At 36.3% G+C, this 18,940-nt stretch overlaps 1 pseudogene across 1 annotated transcript in view; it reads right to left on the bottom strand.

The window, feature by feature from the left end:
- The window catches only part of LOC306800781 (ankyrin repeat domain-containing protein 26-like), a 397,491-nt pseudogene that overhangs the window by 307,907 nt on the left and 70,644 nt on the right, over positions 1–18,940 (bottom strand). The window lies entirely within an intron of this gene.

The raw sequence follows: 18,940 nt of genomic DNA, 5'->3' as shown, positions 1-18,940 counted from the left end.
TGTTTGAATATACTTCTAAAAATCAGCTCAGCATATACCACTAGTGGTTGTTTCAGTTATTTGCTGCAGAGCTGAACAAGACTTCATCTGTTAATTGTTCATCTGCTTACTGAAATTCTGACACAATTTGATGTGTGTGAGGGAAAATTCCACTAGTTCAATGGCACATATATGTCTTGCAATGCTTAATTCTAACTAGACATAGCTGGAAGGATATCTGCTAGCAGTTTACCTTGCCTGTAGTCTGCTGCTTCGGTGCCTTGGTTTCATGGGCACCAGAAGTTAGCTTCTATGCTGCTGTGCTTTCTTTTCCCTCTGGATTTTGAATTTTTTATCTCTTACCTGTAAATAAATATCTCCAGCAAACTGCCAAGTTTAACAGTTGAAAACTTTTTAACCATCTTTTGATAGCTGAATTATGGAATAATAATATGAATTATTATTCCAGGTTTAATTCTGAAATTCTGTATTTTATATAGCATAGATACTTGTTAAAAACACAATAAGATACTTCTAAGCCCCAGCCTTTTGGTGTTTTGAAGGAGCATGCATTTATGCAGATGAATTCGTGCACATGCAGTTTTCAAAATCTTAGGAAACTAATAGACTGGGTTGTACACAAACTGTAACATCAACACAAAATCTGATCAACAGAGCTTTTTTTCACATATATAACATGTATTTTAGAAATATTAGATGCTACTAAAGAAAAGTTCCCCATTCAATGCTTTTCCCAAGACTAGCATTGTCAAAACTCTGTGTTAATGCTGCAAAATGTTCTGTCAAATCTTAAAATATTTGGACTGTAACTAGTCAGGGCACAGAATTGTGGAGGTCTATTTGAAGACTCCTTTCACCCTCATAGGGACCTAAATCTCTACAATTATTAAAATAATCTTGCTAACAATAAAAGAAATGTGTAGATATTTTCATTACAGTGAAGGCAACTGCTGCCTACTTCCAAACTTCAAAATATGAACATATTTACTGTCTGTGTGACATTTTCAGTCCTGTTCCCAAAATTCTGTTATGCATCACCAACTAATAATTAAGCAGTGTGTTTTTGAGTCTTTGAGACATACCCAGAACTCTAGCAAAAACTAACAGGAGATGCATATGAATAGAAAGGGTCTTAATCAGAAATTGGTTTTAATGGGAGCAAAGACTGCATTTAAAGGCTGAGACCTGAGCTCCTCCACTTCAGAACTTTTCTATAGACTGTGCCCATGGATGTATCACACAGTCCGTGAATGAAATTTTCTGTCTCTGAAGTGAATGACAGCTTTGCCTCTGATTATAATAAAGTCCCACATATAGACCAGTTTGCTATCCTGCTTGTTGATTTATGTTGTGAGACTTTGGTGCATTTCTATATTGCTTATCTTTGAACACAAGACCTCCATTTCAGTGAAAATCCCACCACCTTGGTGTTACTGATATTACTGATATATACATAGATGCAGAAAAGCACAGACAGGTGTATTCTACAGTAAATTTTTTTTTAAAAAGCACCTACTTTTGAAGATTTTCAGGTAGGTATCTGGAAGTAGATACCCAACTAATCTCTCTTAGATGTTCTAAATATTTTTTATAAATGCTTTTAGGTATATAGCAAACACCAGTCACACTAATTAGTATTACTGTGCCTTTATCAGAGGCATCTAAAGTACCTAAATTTGTTCTTCAGCAAGTAGCATGGATATAAACTTATATTAATCAATAGAATAGTTTTTCTCAGTCTAAATATTATAAAATTAGTTTCACTAGGAGATTAATGATTCTTCTGGTGATATATACTGACTAACTTGTCCTAAACCAGTTCCAGAAACAACCTATTGTTGGAGTCAAGTTATTAATGAAGAAGATGCTGTACTTCTCTACTGAGGATTTTAGTCTTTAAATTCAGATTATCAATCATGGCATTTTTCTCCAATATGTTCTTTCAGTGGAAAACTACTTTTTCTGCATATGGAAGGACATAACAGCTTGTTTTCAACTCCTACTGCTTTGATTTTCAATAGCCTGGCAATTTTAAATTTAACATGCAGCTTCATCGTGTGCCCTAGTATCCACAAAGACCATTAATTTTCCCATTGGGAGTGATCTCACATGGTGTTTTAGGACACAGTAACCTCTTGCTTCATGGGCCAGTCAGTGCCACCAGACCAGACCACACCTGCTCCTGCTGTACTGACTGCTGGTCATTGCCAGGTTCATACTGGCTTGACAGCTTCCTGTTGGCTAAGGAAGAAAATTTCTCTTTTTTCAAATTAATTTCAAGCATTTCCATCTTCATGTTGTCCATGAAGTATCCAACCAGAGGCAAGAATACTATGCTATGGACAGGAAAAACATGGCAAAAATGCTCTGTTTGTAAGAAATATCCTTTAATGAGGACAATGTTGGGGGTTTTGAAGTTTAGGCAATATAGGTAACCCATTTATAAAGGCAGATAAAAGTTGTGGCTTTGGTCTCTTGATTTGGAATCCAACAAGGATAAAAAAAAAAAATGCATTTGGGCTGGGCAAAAAGAGACATTTCAACATTCAGCTTTTAAGAAGCTATGAGTAGAAGAAAAGATCAAAACCATAGATTACAAACAGGCTTTGCCTTTGCAACAGTTGCAAATACATTTTTTCCTGGACAATATCTCTGTAAATTCCTTGTAAACAGCAAAATAAACCCTCAAGCATTAAAGATTTATTTACATATTTTTAACCTTGTACTTTTGAGCAAATTGAAGAAAAAAAAGGCATATAGCAGTCCAGGAGCCAGTCAAAGCTGAATGTTCCTAATCTGCAAATTATAAAGGAAAACTGCCATGAGCACATATAAACAAGGACTCTATCTTAGTTTAAGCAGTAAACTAAGGTACTGCAGAATTGTCCTCTGGGTTGCCTTTCTGAACTTCTAATTCACTGTGAGTAAAAGTCATAATCATAAAGACAGCTCCCCATATTTTGTTCAAACAGATGTTTCTTCAATTTTCAGATATGTTGAGCAACTTTAATTTTTTTCTACTTGATTTGGTGCAGTGAGTACTTAAGACTACAAATCTGAGAAAAGACAGTCCTTTAGGGCCTGAACAAACAGATGAAGCCACTTATGAGAGCCAGCAGCTAACAATGTTGGCAGTTTTGTGAAAACATTTTTTTAAAGATGTATGGCATGGAATAATTGATGAAAATTTAAGATAAATCTTGCAGAATAACTGGTTTGGGACAGAGGACAAAATGGTTGCCACTCTATTCTATTTCAAATTGTGCTCTGTAAGTGATACATGGCATTGAAACATTTTTGGTGCCTTGGAGCCTGCATCCATTGTGAGTTGTTGTTTGTTTTTAGCTACTAGCAGGTAACTAATAAAATCCTTATCTTCACTGCAAAATCCTAAGTATGGGGCATGGTGCTTTTTATGGATTTTTGAACAGGAGGTATGGCAGAGCAACAACTGGGAAGCCAGCTGATCCCTAGAGCTGATCCCTAGAGCTGATCCCTAGTTATATAACTAGTTATAACTAGTTATAACTATAACTAGTTATATATATATATAACTATATATGTATAACTAGGTGAAGTGTTTTTGAGTCTAATCAACCTTTTATATCCACCATTTCTCAGTTGAAGAGCTTTCTTGTCTCTTCTCTGTGGCTGTATCCACACAGTCTCTCATTTTTATCCTTTTCACCTAGTTTTTGAAGCAGAAGAAAAGCAAGGTCACAGAGAAGCAAGGTATTTGTGCATGTATGTGTGACATGGTGCCTTAAAAGGACATATTCGATTGAATCCTAGCATGTTAACAATCTCTGTTGCCATTTTTCTTCCTATTACCTTCCCTTCTTTCTCTTAGTGGCACTTACTGAGGAATGGGATTATGACTGGCATTAGCAAGCTTTTCTCAGTTTTGAGATATCAACAAGATATCATACTGAAATAATCTCATGGTTTGCAAAGTTGATTGGTTAGAAGAACCCATAATAGAAATAGAATAAAATATTTTTCTTCTCTCAACACACTCTTCAAAGTTTTTCCTGAAAGCCAATTTACTTAAAATACTCTCTGGTAATACAAGTCAACCCTAAGATTTGGTGAAATGAGGCATTTTTTGCTACTGGAATTGTTCAGTGCAGCCAGGTTTTGCTGATTAATTTGGGCTATTCCTCTGCACCTAATAAATTTCTGTCTCTGTGTGCCTTCTAGTGAGACAACTGTGAACATGCTCCTAAATGATTTTCAAGCTCTATTATCAACCTAAACGCAGATACAAGGAGTTTGTTTGGTGAATATAATTTTTGTTCTGGTTTTGTTCCTCTGTGCTTGATTTTCATGGTAGAGTGCCTCTTATAACAGCTCTAAATTTATTCTGCTTAAAAATATTTAATTAGAAAAATCCTGATAAATTAAGTATATTGTGGCTCATTTGGTTGTATCCTGCTCTCACAGCAGCACTATTTAGTGAATGTAGGATTAGGTCCTAATTGAACAGCACAAAACTCACTGAAATAATTTGTGGCAGTGCAGATACAAAAGAAACTCCAAACATTTGCTTTGAAGGGCAAAACTTTTGTTGCAATACATTTAATTCATATCCTAAGATAATTAGAATAAAATAGATCAGCTATTATGAAATAAACACCTGTTCACCTGCACTATCAGTAGCCACTGTAGAGATGTAAATGTAGATAATAAAATTATTTCATCTATATAAATCATTAATTTCTACATTCTCAGCATTGTCAAAAGAGTAAAGCTCCATGCTCTTAGAAGATAGCAGCTCTGCCTCGACATTCATTCATGATAAATGAGACTCATTTCTGCATTTCGTTGAGCGCAGGAGACCTTTATCCTGTGACATTGTTCCATTCCACAGTCATGATTTCTTAATTATCTCTGTCATCACTAGTTTGGAGCTTGGTATATGTTACTGGCCAAATTCAGCATTGACTGAAGTGCATACGGTGTCATTTGCTCACAACAGAAATTATGTTCAGTTGCATCAGGACTTTACTTAATTCTCAGCTCTTAACCAGTGGCTCATGTTCACATTGCCTGTTCACAACAGGTGCTGGAAAATAAACACAGAGAAACAAACTTTTAGAGTGAGAAGATGCCATTCACACATATGTGGATGAGTGTCACCTGCTCTCTTCCTCCTGCCCTTGTCACCTGTTCCACATTCTGCTGGGGGACAAGCAGAATAAAATCTTTTAGGTTTAAAATGTAATTTTCCATTCTCCAATAATTTGTAATTTAATTTCTTTCATTGAGATACAGGAACAAATCCCTGTTAATTCTAATTTACACAACTATAATTTTGCATAAACAATTCAGTCCTGAATCACTGCTCTCACTTTTGTTTACAGTCAGGGGAATAAGTCAGACACAATACCCAAAGACAATGTATTAGTACCATGCAGAGAACTGTTTATGGAGTCTTCCATCAGCAAAGTGTGGCTGCTACTGACTGGAGTCTTTTGCAGTGGTGGAGGCTGCCACTGTGCAAAGCTTCCCAGAAGGGATGGGAAGAGAGCACACAGGGCCATGGAATCAGGCTTTTTTTCAGCACAGGCTGACAAAATGGGCAAGTCTGCCACACTGGAAAAAGTGTGCTGCAAGCTTTTTTCCTCACCTTCAAGGAAGCGAGATTTCCTGGTTGGAGACCCACAGCAACTGTGGCTTTGCAGATGGCACAAATAAATGGTAGGAATGCTGATGTCTTCCACTCTACCTCAAAGCCTGGTTATGCATCTTGAGTTAGTAATCATATCACAAAGTACAATATTTACAAATTCCTTGATCTGGTGTGTGAGCACTGGGGAGACTGACAGCAGCAGAACCTGCCTAAAAGTCAAAGTGATTAATAACTGTAAAGGCTGTATTAGGGCTATTGCATTTTAAGCACTTTTTTTTTTTTTCATGTTTATGAAAAGAAAATATTTTTCAGCTTGTTTGAAAATGCTCTCAGATTGCCCCATCACATTGATAAGAGTCCTGGGATTTGTATGTGGATGTTGAAAAGGATAAGGGTATAGGGCAGTATACCCACAGGAACAACCCAAGCATGTAAAGATCATGTCTCAAATGTGGATGAATCATGAGTCTTTTCATCAAGATTTCATATCATGGGTCTCTAACTTGTCATATAATCGTGGTGTATATATAGGAACAGTATTTAAATAAATAAATTCTGATGAGGCACAAAGTGAAAGGGGTGGAAGCAGTTTCAATCATTCTAGGTAGGACTTCTAAGTCTCTAAAACATGTGATTCACTAATTTTCATGGGAAGCTTCTCCTGATATCATGTCTCTGTGTCCTTATAGGGAGGTGTTGCAGTGTTCTTTTAATTCCAGAAATAACTATCTGAGAAGGAACATGATAGCACTGTTAAGTGTGCTTTGCCATTTCAAAAGAAAACCTATAGCTGAAAATGGCATTTCTATATTTGTTTATCAGAATTAGTTCTCCCAAGTACTTTTTCTAATAAAAATGTTTTTCCTGAATGTTTTACAATGCACATAGCCAAAGACAGCAAATAAAATGATAAAATAAAATAATGATGCTTCGAATCAGTCATATATTAACTGACTGAGTGCAAAGTTCTGGAGTACTGCAATTACAGCATCTTCCATTTACAGTAAAATTCATAAATCAAGACATAGTTTTAGGGGAGAATCACTGCCAAATAACTGTGAACATGGAGTGTTTCATATTCTTTACTGTGAATGATGTGCTTAGGGAGAAAAATTAAAGATTACCTTTATAAATGCAGGTTTTAAAGCAAAGGTGGGAAAAAAATAAAAGCAAGCTTTTTTTTTTTGTTTGTTTGTTTTTTTGTTTTTTGTAAATTTAAAAGCTTTTGCATAAATTCTGAGTAAATGGCTGGAGACAGCAGTTTCTTCTGCCCAAAAAGGATAAATATATGAGTGCACTCTTCCCCATATCGAATTGTCATTTGATGTAATGGAAAGAAGTTCAAAAAGAAACTACTTGCAGGTCTAGCTGTGAGACTAGTATTATATTCATGTTTTGACGAAGATTTGATATTTTGCTCTATTTCAGAGCAGACTAAAAGCTTTTATTTTTAATAGACACTAATAGATAGTGAATCCATTGAGTCTGTCCATCAACTTATAATCAGCTAGAAGTCAGAGCTCTTGAGTTCTGAAGGCCTTAGCCTATAAAAGAGGAGTGCAGAATAATTTATTTCTCTTGCCTGCATTTTGCTATCTACAGTGCTATCTGTCATCTGTTCATAGCTTATGCACAGAAGTGGCTACCATACTGTAAATTATCAGAGCCCTCTTACTCATTATGTTAAGATGAGATTATTTTTTTATTTTAGCATACCTGTTCTCCATTGTCTGTGTAGGTATGGCCAACTCTAACAGGAACATGAATTGCAGTGCAGGAGAGTAAATCCCACTCTGGAATTTAGAATTTCAGTTTTCTAAGATAATGGTACCCATAGAAAACATCAAGATGTTGCAATATTCCATGAAACAATGGAAGTAAGAGGTTCTGGGGAAAGTAATTCCTCTTTCAGGTTCTGGGGAAAGTAATTTCCTCTAGCCTTCCAATTCTCACACAGACTGATCTTATGGGAGTTTTTGGATTTTTTTTTTTTTTTTTTTTTTTTTTTTTTTTTTTGTGATGATCAGCTGTGATGGAAGCCATAGTGCAAAATACTTTTGGAGTCTCCCTGTAGAGCTTTGTCCTTCAGCTACTAATCTTCTGGGAAGCCAGGACCCTTCTGCTGGTCTCCTACATGAGAATATGACTCCCAAAACATCCACAGATCCAGCTAATATTGCTGTGTGGATATGTGAAATTACTTACAATGAATACAGGTGTGTCCTCTATGAAGTGGTAAATCTCTTCAGAAAGTGAACTCAAATAGACTGGACTGGAACATCCCTAATAAAAGAACAAAGTAAATGTATGTCTGCACACTTGCAAATGCACTTGTATATATTATACACATTGTGTATTAGGAACAAACCTAAATAAAAACTATATTTGTAGCAATTTTCGACATTATCAACAAGATAACATTCTGAAGATAAATCTGAAGGTAATCTCAGCTCATTAGAGAGAACAGTAAGGTTGGGAGCTAGTGAACCAGCAATTTTATATAAATATTTTTTATGGAAGTGATGGTGAAAGTGGTTTTTGTGGAAGAAGGATCATGAGGACACAATGAAGACTGATATTTAAGTGATCAATTAAAAAAAATTAGAAAAAGTTGCAGTGCACAATATTTACATGATATTTGGTGAACAAATCTAAAGAAAATTGAGTCTGAAATGGAAAGAAGATTGTCCTGATACGAGTTGAAGTCACTTGAGTTGTGAGAATTAAAACAAAAGAAGCTCTTCAGAGGAATTAAGGAAACATATTGGAGAAGTTAAAATCAAAGAAAATGTAGATAAACTGGGGAAATAAAAGATAAGAGAATGTTTAAAGTTATGCCTCTCTGACTAGTAAAAAATCCCCTCGAATAAGAAAAAAAATTTGCTTAAAAGGTAAGAGAGGAACTGAAAAAGCAAAGCAGGCTACAACAGGAGGTGAGGCTGATACCCAATATTAGTGAACAATGCGTTGTGTCCAGAGAGAATTTGTGAAGGTGGCCAATAGCCAATAAAGTTCAGAAGCACTGAGCATTCAGGAGCAGGTGGCCCATCATATTTATTACAGGGAGAAGAAGAGAGCTTTATTGGCAGGGGCTCTCATACTCTTGGGTTGGCTGTACCAGATACCAATCCCTCACCCAAATTTAGTAACCAATATGCTGAGCATGCATCATACATTTCTGGTTTTATCAACCAGAAAATTATGCAATTTAGAAAAAAAAAAAGTTTGTACTTCAACCAAAAATCCGTATGTCCTTTGGTGAGTAACCAAATATGACTCAGTTTTTAAAAAGTATATGCCAAGATACTATCATAAAACTAAAAAAATACAATAATGCAGCACTTTAAAGTATGATTTTTGTCAACTGTCTGCTGGCTAAAACCATGATGGTTCACAGTGGATGGGAAGCTTGTGGAACAGTAAGGATTCAATTAACATTCAAGATGAACATTTCATTTAGCTGTTTAGAAAGACAGAGATTTGCATATTTATATATATGTGTAAGCATAAAATACATATATGCATCTAAAGCTGGTTTCTTCATGTCCAAATTTCAACCTCCTGCTGCTTTTGCTTCCTTTAATTTATTATTGTCCTACAGCAACAGAACAGTTCTGAAGTTGTCTGTATAACTGATTAATATTATTCAATACCTACTCAGGGTAAATCCTGAGCCACTTGAACTAATGAGCAGATTCTTGTTAAGTTTCAGGGGTTTTGGAGAAAACTCTCAACCTATTACTCAAAAAATGCACTGGATTTCAGCTGTTATATAATCTTAGATAATAATATAAAAAAATGTGTTCAGAGACTGCAAGCAGAAGGCACAAATGCATATTATTTTAATATACACATAAACACATTCACATAATGCATTCATCTCTGAAGCAGTAAATTTGTTCTAAAGTCTTTCATGTATCAACACATATGTCTTTTAAGAATTTACAGCTCTCTACTGTTTTTTGTTCACATTATATCTTTGGGTACTAAATAATTAATCACTTCATCATACTTTTCAGTAGAGGGCACTCAGAACAAATCGTAGATCAAAATAATGTATGAAAGACACTAAACATAATGCAAAGTATTCATTAAAAACTCTCCTGTGTCTTAAACAAGGCTACTATATATTTACATCTGTTTCATATGATAAGCAACTCTATGAAAAGATAAAACTTTTCAAAGCTTGAGCTGTCTCTTGTGCACATTCTTATGTGTTTCACAGCGTGATGTAAGCAAGCTATTAAACTTCGAGAAAAAGTAGTTTGTTCCATTTAATGGATTGACTAGCCAGGGTCTAATAAAAAATTTAACAGCTTTATAATGATCTAAGCCTGTCCTCTCTTTCTAGATATAATGAATAGTGTGTATAGGTCTTGGCAATAGGCATCATTCCCTTTTTTAGTACAGGTAATTTAAAATATGCAAATTTGAAAACATGCAGGTTTTGTTTCCAGCAGAAACTGATCTGCATATGAGAAAAAAAGGGTCCTGATTCCTCACTAGCTTTATCTAACTTTTATATCAGTATAACCCTAATGAATACAGCTATCACACCATCATAGAAAGAGTTGTGCTGTGTAAATCTGCTTCAAACAATTTGATTAGGCTGACTTTCATAAAGAAAAATGCAGATTCAAATGAACTTTATTTTAAATAAAATTCAAGAAAATAATCAACCTCATTTAGGCATTGTTACAAGTAACAAATTTATAACATGGAAACTTCTGATATTTTTCATTGTTATAGAAGAGCTCCATTTTGGTCAATAAATAGAAAGAAAAGCTATATTTCTTGGGGTTTGGGTTGTTTTCTTTTTTTTTTATACAGGTATCTAAACTTAGGTTGTGTATCTGTAGTTCATAAAATGGGCACTTTTTGAGTTAATACTTAGTGTCATGAGCCCACAACTTTTGTACACACAAAGTGTTCCATGAACACTTAGTTTTTCTTCACCAGGAGTTTCTATGATTACATGGAAATGTGTGTCTATCATCTATTATGTCTGGATTAAACCTCAAAAATAGAGGTGTGTTCATCTGTATCTTCACTGAAAGAAACATAAATCACAGACTTTTACTTATTTCTTCCAAAGATAATTTTATACATTTTTATACATTTTTTACCATTTAAAAAAATTCTTGTGAAATGCTAAAACTGCAGTTTATGTACAGATTATGTACACCGAGATAGCAAATTTTCTTATAGCTTTCCCAGTGGGTGATTCAAATTTCATTGGCTGGACAAGAAGGAAATTTCATCTGCATGCTAATTCTTCATTGGGCATAACTCATTGAAAACTGGCCATGCTGAGGTTAATCTCCTCACACTATTTTTGAGACCAAAGGATGAGGGGCACTGATATTTGGTGTGTTATTAATATGGCATTCCCCCTGCTATGCTAGTGATAAATTTCTATTAAATTAGCAGTGGTAATCATCCAGAACCGGCACCAGTTCTTTGGAACTAACCACTGGGTATAAGCAAGAAAATTGCAAACTCATTTTATTTCTCAGCTAAATTGTCACCAGGATGTGAGGCTGCTGCTATAGAGGTGAAAAGCTAGAAAACTAATCTACCATACTGCTAACTCTAAAGGTTTAGCCAGTTCTGTCTCACTGTGTGACATAATTCAAGGCTTTTATTGTTTCAAATATATAACCCTGATGATTTAGGTATTGACTTTAAAGATGGTCATTATATTATCTCTCTTTCATGTCAGAAAAGTACATACTGTAAAATTGAAGTAACACATAATTTCTCAGAAAAGGAAGCTAGTCCATGCTCTGGATTGATGGGGGGAGGAAGGGAGAGCCTTTATCACAAAGTAATTTAAATGTGTTTCATAAAATTATGTGTTATGTTTGAAGACTGTGACCCAAAAATGAATGCATATATTTCATGTTTATGTGCAAGCATTTTAGACTCCTACAATAATACTTAGGACTGCTTTAGAAATACAAATGCTTAATAGAAACAGTGAGTGATTTTTTCCACATTTCATGGAAGTACCTTGCAGTATAAATTCTGACAATAAGCACTGGACACACAAGACAGACCTGAAGCCCTGGCTGTGTTTCAGATCACTTATGCAAGTCCAGGTGCTTCCTTTTTCTGTCCTTTACTTTACATCTTGGGGTGCTCTCAGAGACAGGAGTTGGATTATTTTCTAAGGGAAAGAACTCTGAAGAAGAGATCCAGGAGTGTGTCCAGCATCCTATAACCACTATTGATTATTCATTGTTCATTCATTCATTCATTAGGGAACCACATTAAACTTCATAAAAAATGTGACAGAGGCATTGGGCTATCCACACCAGTGGTTTCATCCCGCCCTTCTTCTTTTGTGCTCTACTACTTGTAACACAGGCAGTGCCAAAACAACCCAAAATCTATATACTTTAGATATCTTAACAATTTTCATTGGTATTTCTTGATCCATAAACTAAGCAGAGGCAATTTATCATGAGAATTTAAAATCTGCACTGAAAATCAGTGCTGTGTTGATTGATTTAAAATGTGTATTTGGATCACATGGGAATATTCGTGTCCTGATTAACTGAGGATAGGAATGGAATATTTATGTTTATAAACTCAGTTTATTTTCCACAAATATTCTCCAGTGGTCACTTAAAGTTCAGTGCTTTATGTATTTCTGCCAAAAGGGTGTTTGCTGTAAAAGTCAAACACAAAAAGGTTCATGATTATAAGCATTGTGAGAGCAAATTAATCTTAGAAATGGTTTTACACTCTTTGCCCAGGACTAATTTGGTCTATCTCTTTCAACAGCAGATAACATAGTTTTTGATTGTTTTAATACACATTTATAATATTAAAATATTAATAACTACAAGGAACTTAATTATTTTCACTTTAAAAATAAAATATTAATGGTAGCTGGAGGAATCATTGTTGATAATAACATCCACTGTAGTCACACAATAAAATACCAAAAGAAAAGACTTTTATCTATTTTTTACTAATGCAACACATTTTACATTACTGGAAACATGATTTTTCAAAATGCCTATTCCTACTTAAATATATATGTCATTGTCCTCATCCAAACACAGCTCTTAATGCTCTTATGAGAATTTTTACACCAAGATGCCACACCAGTTCAGATAAATGAATAAAAGTGTGAATGCAGAAGAAACTCTACCTGCCAGCTACATCAAAAGACGTTTCTCAATGTGCTCAAGCTTTGATAGATTCCCCAACAGCATGGGCTTTTTGGACTTCCCAAAGAATTACAAAACTTTATTTTATTTCAATTTTAGTTCTTAAAAAAAGTGAAAAGTGGTGAAAGAGGAAAAATTTTACTCTGCAAATATTTCTACATGAGCTCTGTTGCTGAGTCTCTAAATAGATACAGAAGATCATCAGCAGAAAGTCATCTGCAGAATTATGGTTTTTGCACTGCTTTATCCAATCTGTATTCAGGAGATTTAGAGATTTAATGGCTCAGTTTTTATGATAAACATAAAGAAAATAATTGTCAAGCTATGGCAAATTAGCCATGTGTTGTTTGGCATCTTTTATTTCCCCATGTTAAGATGGAACTTTAGTAACATGAAATTTGGGCTCACATTTACCTCAATAAAATACATGCCTTAAATTCTTGAGTAATGAATGAACATGTTAATTATTCATATACATTTTTTTTTAATCTCATCTTTTATAACTCTATTTAGAGATTTCCTTAAAATAACAGTTTATGGAAGAAAGATTATTAGGACATTTTTGCTGGACATTAGGATATTAGATTTCAAATCAGATATATCCCAATAAGCACATTATTTTTAATATTATCAAACAGTTACATTGGAAACTAGTTGTCCTGTTTCCTACTTTCTAAAACAGAATTAAAATAACATTAGTCCTAGAAAAGCATATGCTTTTTACTGTCTGTGGAGAAGAGAGAATGAATTCTTTACTGTGAGGATGGTGAGGCACTGGAACAGGTTGCCCAGAGAGGTTTGGATGTCCCATTCCTGGAAGTGTTAAAAGCCAGGCTGGATGGGGCTCTGAGCAACCTGTTCTAGTGGAAGGTGTCCCTGCCCAAGGCAGGGGGATTGGAATAAGATGACCTTTAAGGCCTCTTTCAACCCAAAACATTCTATGATTCAAAGGGTTGAGCCTGCTGAGGGCTTTTATGCCTCCAGAGTAGCTATTAGGCATTTCTAATCTTTGCTATGTTTGAATTATATTTGACTATGGTGTGTCTTTACTGACACAGATTACTGCAAACACTTCAGCTGGAAAAAAGCCCCAAGCTCCACATTCTTTTGTACATATTCGTATTAGCCTAATGATGCCAGCAGAGGGACAATAAGGATAACAAAAGAGTGCAGTCACAGCACTGTCAAACTGCTTAATGCCAGTGTCCATCCAGCACCGTATCTACCTTTGGACAGTGGCCAGTATTTGGTGCTTTTCAAAAGAGTGCAAGAAATATGGAGAGTTCTTTGCACTTTCTTCAGAAAAAACTGCAAGATCCTTCTCTTTCCACCAGCTTCTAACAGCCTTCCTGATTTATAGCCAATTAATTGTGCTAATATCTGCCAAAAGACCTCCCTCTCCTGAAATTTTCTCTCTTGATCTAGAGTCAGGATTCTTCACACCAGTACAGTAGGTCCATACCTTTAATTAAAAAAAAAAGAAAAAAAAAAAATCATGATTTTCACCAGAAGATCATATTTCAGGCTCAGAATAAGAATTTCTAATATACATTTGCTTTTTGCATATCTTCTAAATAAAAATTTAAATCACAGCACCAAAGCAATGCAATGCAGCCTTTTCCTGGTGCAGAACAAGGTCATCCCTCTCTTGTGTACTCACAGACTGGCCCCTTTGTTTCCCAGTCTGGTGGCAGAGTGCAAACCCACCCTCAGTACTCATGCTAAACAATGACTGGAAGATTATGAATCACGGCCAGCCCCCTGCCATTTTAGCTGGAGGGCTAGAAAGCAGTAACTTAAAGAGAAGAGACTGAATGAAATATTTAGGCATTGTCATACCTCAAACTAGTGCAGCAAGTTCTTTCAAAGCTCGCCCATCCTTTCTGCTGCTAAGAATTGTAGTCAAATTCCTGCTACTGGCTCTGGGTTGATGAGGCAACAAGATTACTATGCACACAGGCAAGACAGAATAAAATTTTCCTTTTTCAGGAAATAGCAAGATTTTTCATAAGTTCTGGATTTCACTATTCTATTTTATACAGGAAGAAAGTACTATGCTTAAAAGAATGAGAAACTAAATGTGTTCTTCTAGGTGAGGTACTTGTTATTTTCCTCACAATCATTTTAATTGAACATTTGTATAATTTAAATTGCTGTTATTGCAGTTGACTCCCTTTTTTTGTTAAAGTGGAACTCTGAGGCATGAGGGAGGATTGTTGACCTCGGATATAGGCCAAGTTCCTTAATCATAGGAGTATTGGTGTACTGAGCCTTGCAATGATCAGGACTCTTTATATGTCTCCATTTGCAAAGTGTTACTGACAAGGACAGGACAATGAGTGAGCAAAGTGAGCAGCTTTCGAGGGCTTCTTAACCTCCAGTCAAACCAATTCACTCTGGTATGGCAAATAATTTCCTTGCCCATTTTTGGCACAATGAAGAAATAATGTAAGAGATTTTGAAGCTGGAATAAATACTAAAGCAGACTGGCAACTTGGTGGTTTCATGAGCTCTCTGGCTACTTACCTTAGCAGCAACTTAGCAAAACAACTGAACCACCAATCATCGGTGGCTAGAAAAGAGAATATTGTTACAATACTGCAGTTAGGGAACAGAGAAGAGTGTACTGCAGTGAATAAATCAATTATAAGTATGCAATACTGTTGGGGGTTGAGTGTTTTTCTATTACTGTCTCAATTTAAAAAAATTTTCCCATTATCATGCCAATGGAGCTGGCCAGGTTACACACAGGATCTCTGATGACTCCAGACAAAAGGGGTCGGTGGCAGCGGCTCCTGGAGGGGCCTCTCGGGCTTCCGGGAGGGGACTCGTGTTTCCAGCGAGCTCGGAGCAGGATGCCCCATGTGCTGCCCCTGCTGTGGAACACAGGAGAGCCAGACCCTCTGTGATCACCTGCCCTGCATCTGCCCCGTTCCAGCCTCCTGCCTCTGCGGACACAGCTGATCCCCCGGACACACACGGTGAGCGAGGAGCCGCCGCTCCAGCCCGTTCCCACCGAGACCGGCGTGGCCGCTGCCGCCCCTCCCGCCTGCGCTCCCGCCTGCCCTCGACAGCTGCAGGACTGGGACCAAGCACAGAGTGAGCGTGCTTGCATCTAAAGAAGGGACTGAAACTAAGTTATCTGTTCTGCTCTGTTGGTAATTTTAACAACTGCTGTTGTTTTCTGCTTGTACAGTTAGATATATTAGTAAAAGAGCTGTTATTCCTACCCCCTTATCTCTGCCTCAGAGTCCTTGATTCAAACAATGATAATGCTTGGGGGGAGTGGAATTAAAGTCACTATTTCAAAGGAAAACTTCTGCCTTTATCAGCAGACACCTGTCCTTCAAACCAGGACAAATACCAATCAAGTAAGGTAGTGAAAATCTAACATTGTCATCACATTTTTCAAAGGTGGTTGAGTGCATAATGCCAGGAACAGGGAGTGCAATTGGCTTTGAGACCAGTTCTGAGGAGCCCAGCAGGGACCTTGATGTCACTTCTGATTTGGGACTAGGCCTGCCTACCCCAGGGCACTGATATAAATCCTTGTACAAATTTCATACAAATGTACAAATTTTACCCCAAACTTAGGTCCATCCAAATGCAATGTCTGCTAAATAATACTACAAAATTCATCTATGTGTGAATCCATTAAACATCATGAGTTTTCCACTGCTGATCTTCCACCCCAGTGTTTTGCTCCAGACTGAAGGAGTGCTTCATTCTGCAGGATTTCTACAAAGGCTACTCCTGGTTACTCATATGAAACATCACATTCTGTATCTCCTTAAGTACAGATTTGGCAATGAGGAAATAAATGTGGCCATTTTAAGAGTAATGATCTTTTTTAGTGAAAATGAAGCTACCAGAACCTGCCAACACTTGGCAGGAACTTAAAGGACAACACACATGGAACAAATGGGAGCAAGTGCAGGGTAAACTTGGATATTTCTCTCCCATGTCCTAAGCAGAGGAAGAGGAGCAGCTCTTGTGGGCACATGGTACTCAGTCAGGGTCAACCCATCACACCATGTTATGTACCAGTTTGCTTGTGGCCTGCAGTGGGAAAAGAAACTATTACAGATAGGATGTGGTGACAGACTGAGAGCTTCAATTGGGACTATTTGGAAACAAAAGTAGAATTGGCAAATTTTGATTTAACCTTATTATATAATTTCTGTATGAAGACACAATATAGCTGCATTCTTCTTCAGACATTTTGGCAAATGTAGGATGCAATTGCATATCTGGGCTAAATCCTTCTAACTGGAAATAGCAAATAATTATGCTCAGTCTATGCATGATGACAGGAAAAAGATAAGTTGGAAACTTTTCTACATCTAAGCCTTTCTACAAGTGGTGGGTGGTCAGTACAGGTTTGCCCAAAGTCCCAGGTGCAGATATCAGATAACCTGTTACAGGAAATCACTTGATTTTAAGTTGCTGTCATATTGCTGATGAAAAGATTATACATAAATGGTAATTTGTGGTAATTCATAATGTCTGTCACAATCAACTGAAACAAAAAACATTCACTCAGTTGCTATAGATTCTGTAAAATTATTAACAAAGTGACAGTTTTAAAAATTGTTCCTGTTAGATTTGTAATGAAGAACTGCAGTGTAATCTGTGTTTTGCAGTATAGGAAAGAATATAATATAATGTATTATCAGAGATGGGAAAAGACAGACCTAAGAACTTGTTTAAGGCATTCAACACAAGAATTAAATGAATTTTGAATGGTATTAAGCCTTCCTAACACTCCAGAACAAGCTAACATGCCAGACTGACTTTTAATAAAGAACTGATTCTTCTACTACTTAATTTCTTCAAAGCTGGAAAATTTAAAATATTAAAATATAAATAGCTTTTATAAACAAGCAAATAACTTTCATTGAATTAAAAAGAGTACTTTCTAAAAATTCCAGAAAAAATAATGAAGAAGCCAAGTCTGAACACAAAAACCACAGAGAGCATTGTTAGGTGGTCAGGGACCTGATCTTTGACTTCCCTATGAAGGATTGAGGTGAAACAAAGAACCTAGAATGTCAGGATAACAAATCATCTGGAGATTTCCCAGAAGATACCTGAATGCTGGAGATTTAAAGGTTCATCACGGCAAGGTGACCTTTGTGGCAGAAAAATTGCTCACACTGAGACAATCTGCAGGATCTGAAGGAGAGTCCTTACCTTCTGCACCATCTGCAAGCAAAAGCAGTCAAATACTTCTAAGACCTAGGAAGGCTCACTAACCATATTAACCTCTGAAGTGCTGCCCAGCAAGCAAGGGCACTTTTTCACTTGATTGGCTTTGAGAGCCTCCTACAGGGATCCAAAGAAATTCTCTGGCAGGTTTGTGACTTAGTTACTGTCTTTTTAATCAATGCTGAGTGACACAGGTCAGGATCATCATCTTGGAAAGCTGGTTACCAATCTAACCAGTACAGGAAGAACAGCACTTTGGAGACTTTGTTTTATGTGTCTACACATAAAACTCTTCCACTGACAGTTCCAAGTTGAAGAAAGGAAGGCCTCTTTGGGCTACTGTTTGCTCCTGTGTGACTTCTTTTCCTGAGATCTACAGGCAGTTGCGTAGTGCTTCACCTGCTAAGTGCCACACTTCTCAGAAGAATTCACATTGACCTGGTAGTGCTTTATATGTACAGTGGATTATAGGTGATGTCCTAAAATCAGGTGACACACAATGGGTTAAATATGGGTAGAAGTATAGGCTACAAAAAGTTACTAAAACAGAGTTAAATTTGTAATTAGGAAATAATATTTTCAAAACAGAGTCTACCTGCTTCCCTACATCTGTTCATCTTTTTTTTTTTGTTGGATTGGGATTTGTTTACGTTTTAGCTCCTTTTGTTCACAAAGGAATTTGACTTCATGTTTTTTCATTTGAAGCGATGATGTTCTCAGTGGGTAGTGGTCTTTTTTATGTGCTGGGCAGTTCAGCACTTTTAATTTTTTTATTTCTTTTAATAAATGTTGTTTTCATTTTGTTTTGGTTCTTATTTATCTTTTCTTCAAGAAGTCCACAGGTCTTTGCTGTGTGTTCATGAGCATGTAGCACTGAATATTATGTTTGGTTACCTTTTCCATACTTGGTCAGAATTTT

Source organism: Erithacus rubecula (assembly GCF_903797595.1).
Source record: "Erithacus rubecula genome assembly, chromosome: 4".
Lineage (NCBI taxonomy): Eukaryota > Metazoa > Chordata > Aves > Passeriformes > Muscicapidae > Erithacus > Erithacus rubecula.
Note: the sequence above shows the minus strand (reverse complement) of the source record. Positions and strands in the feature narration are given on the sequence as shown.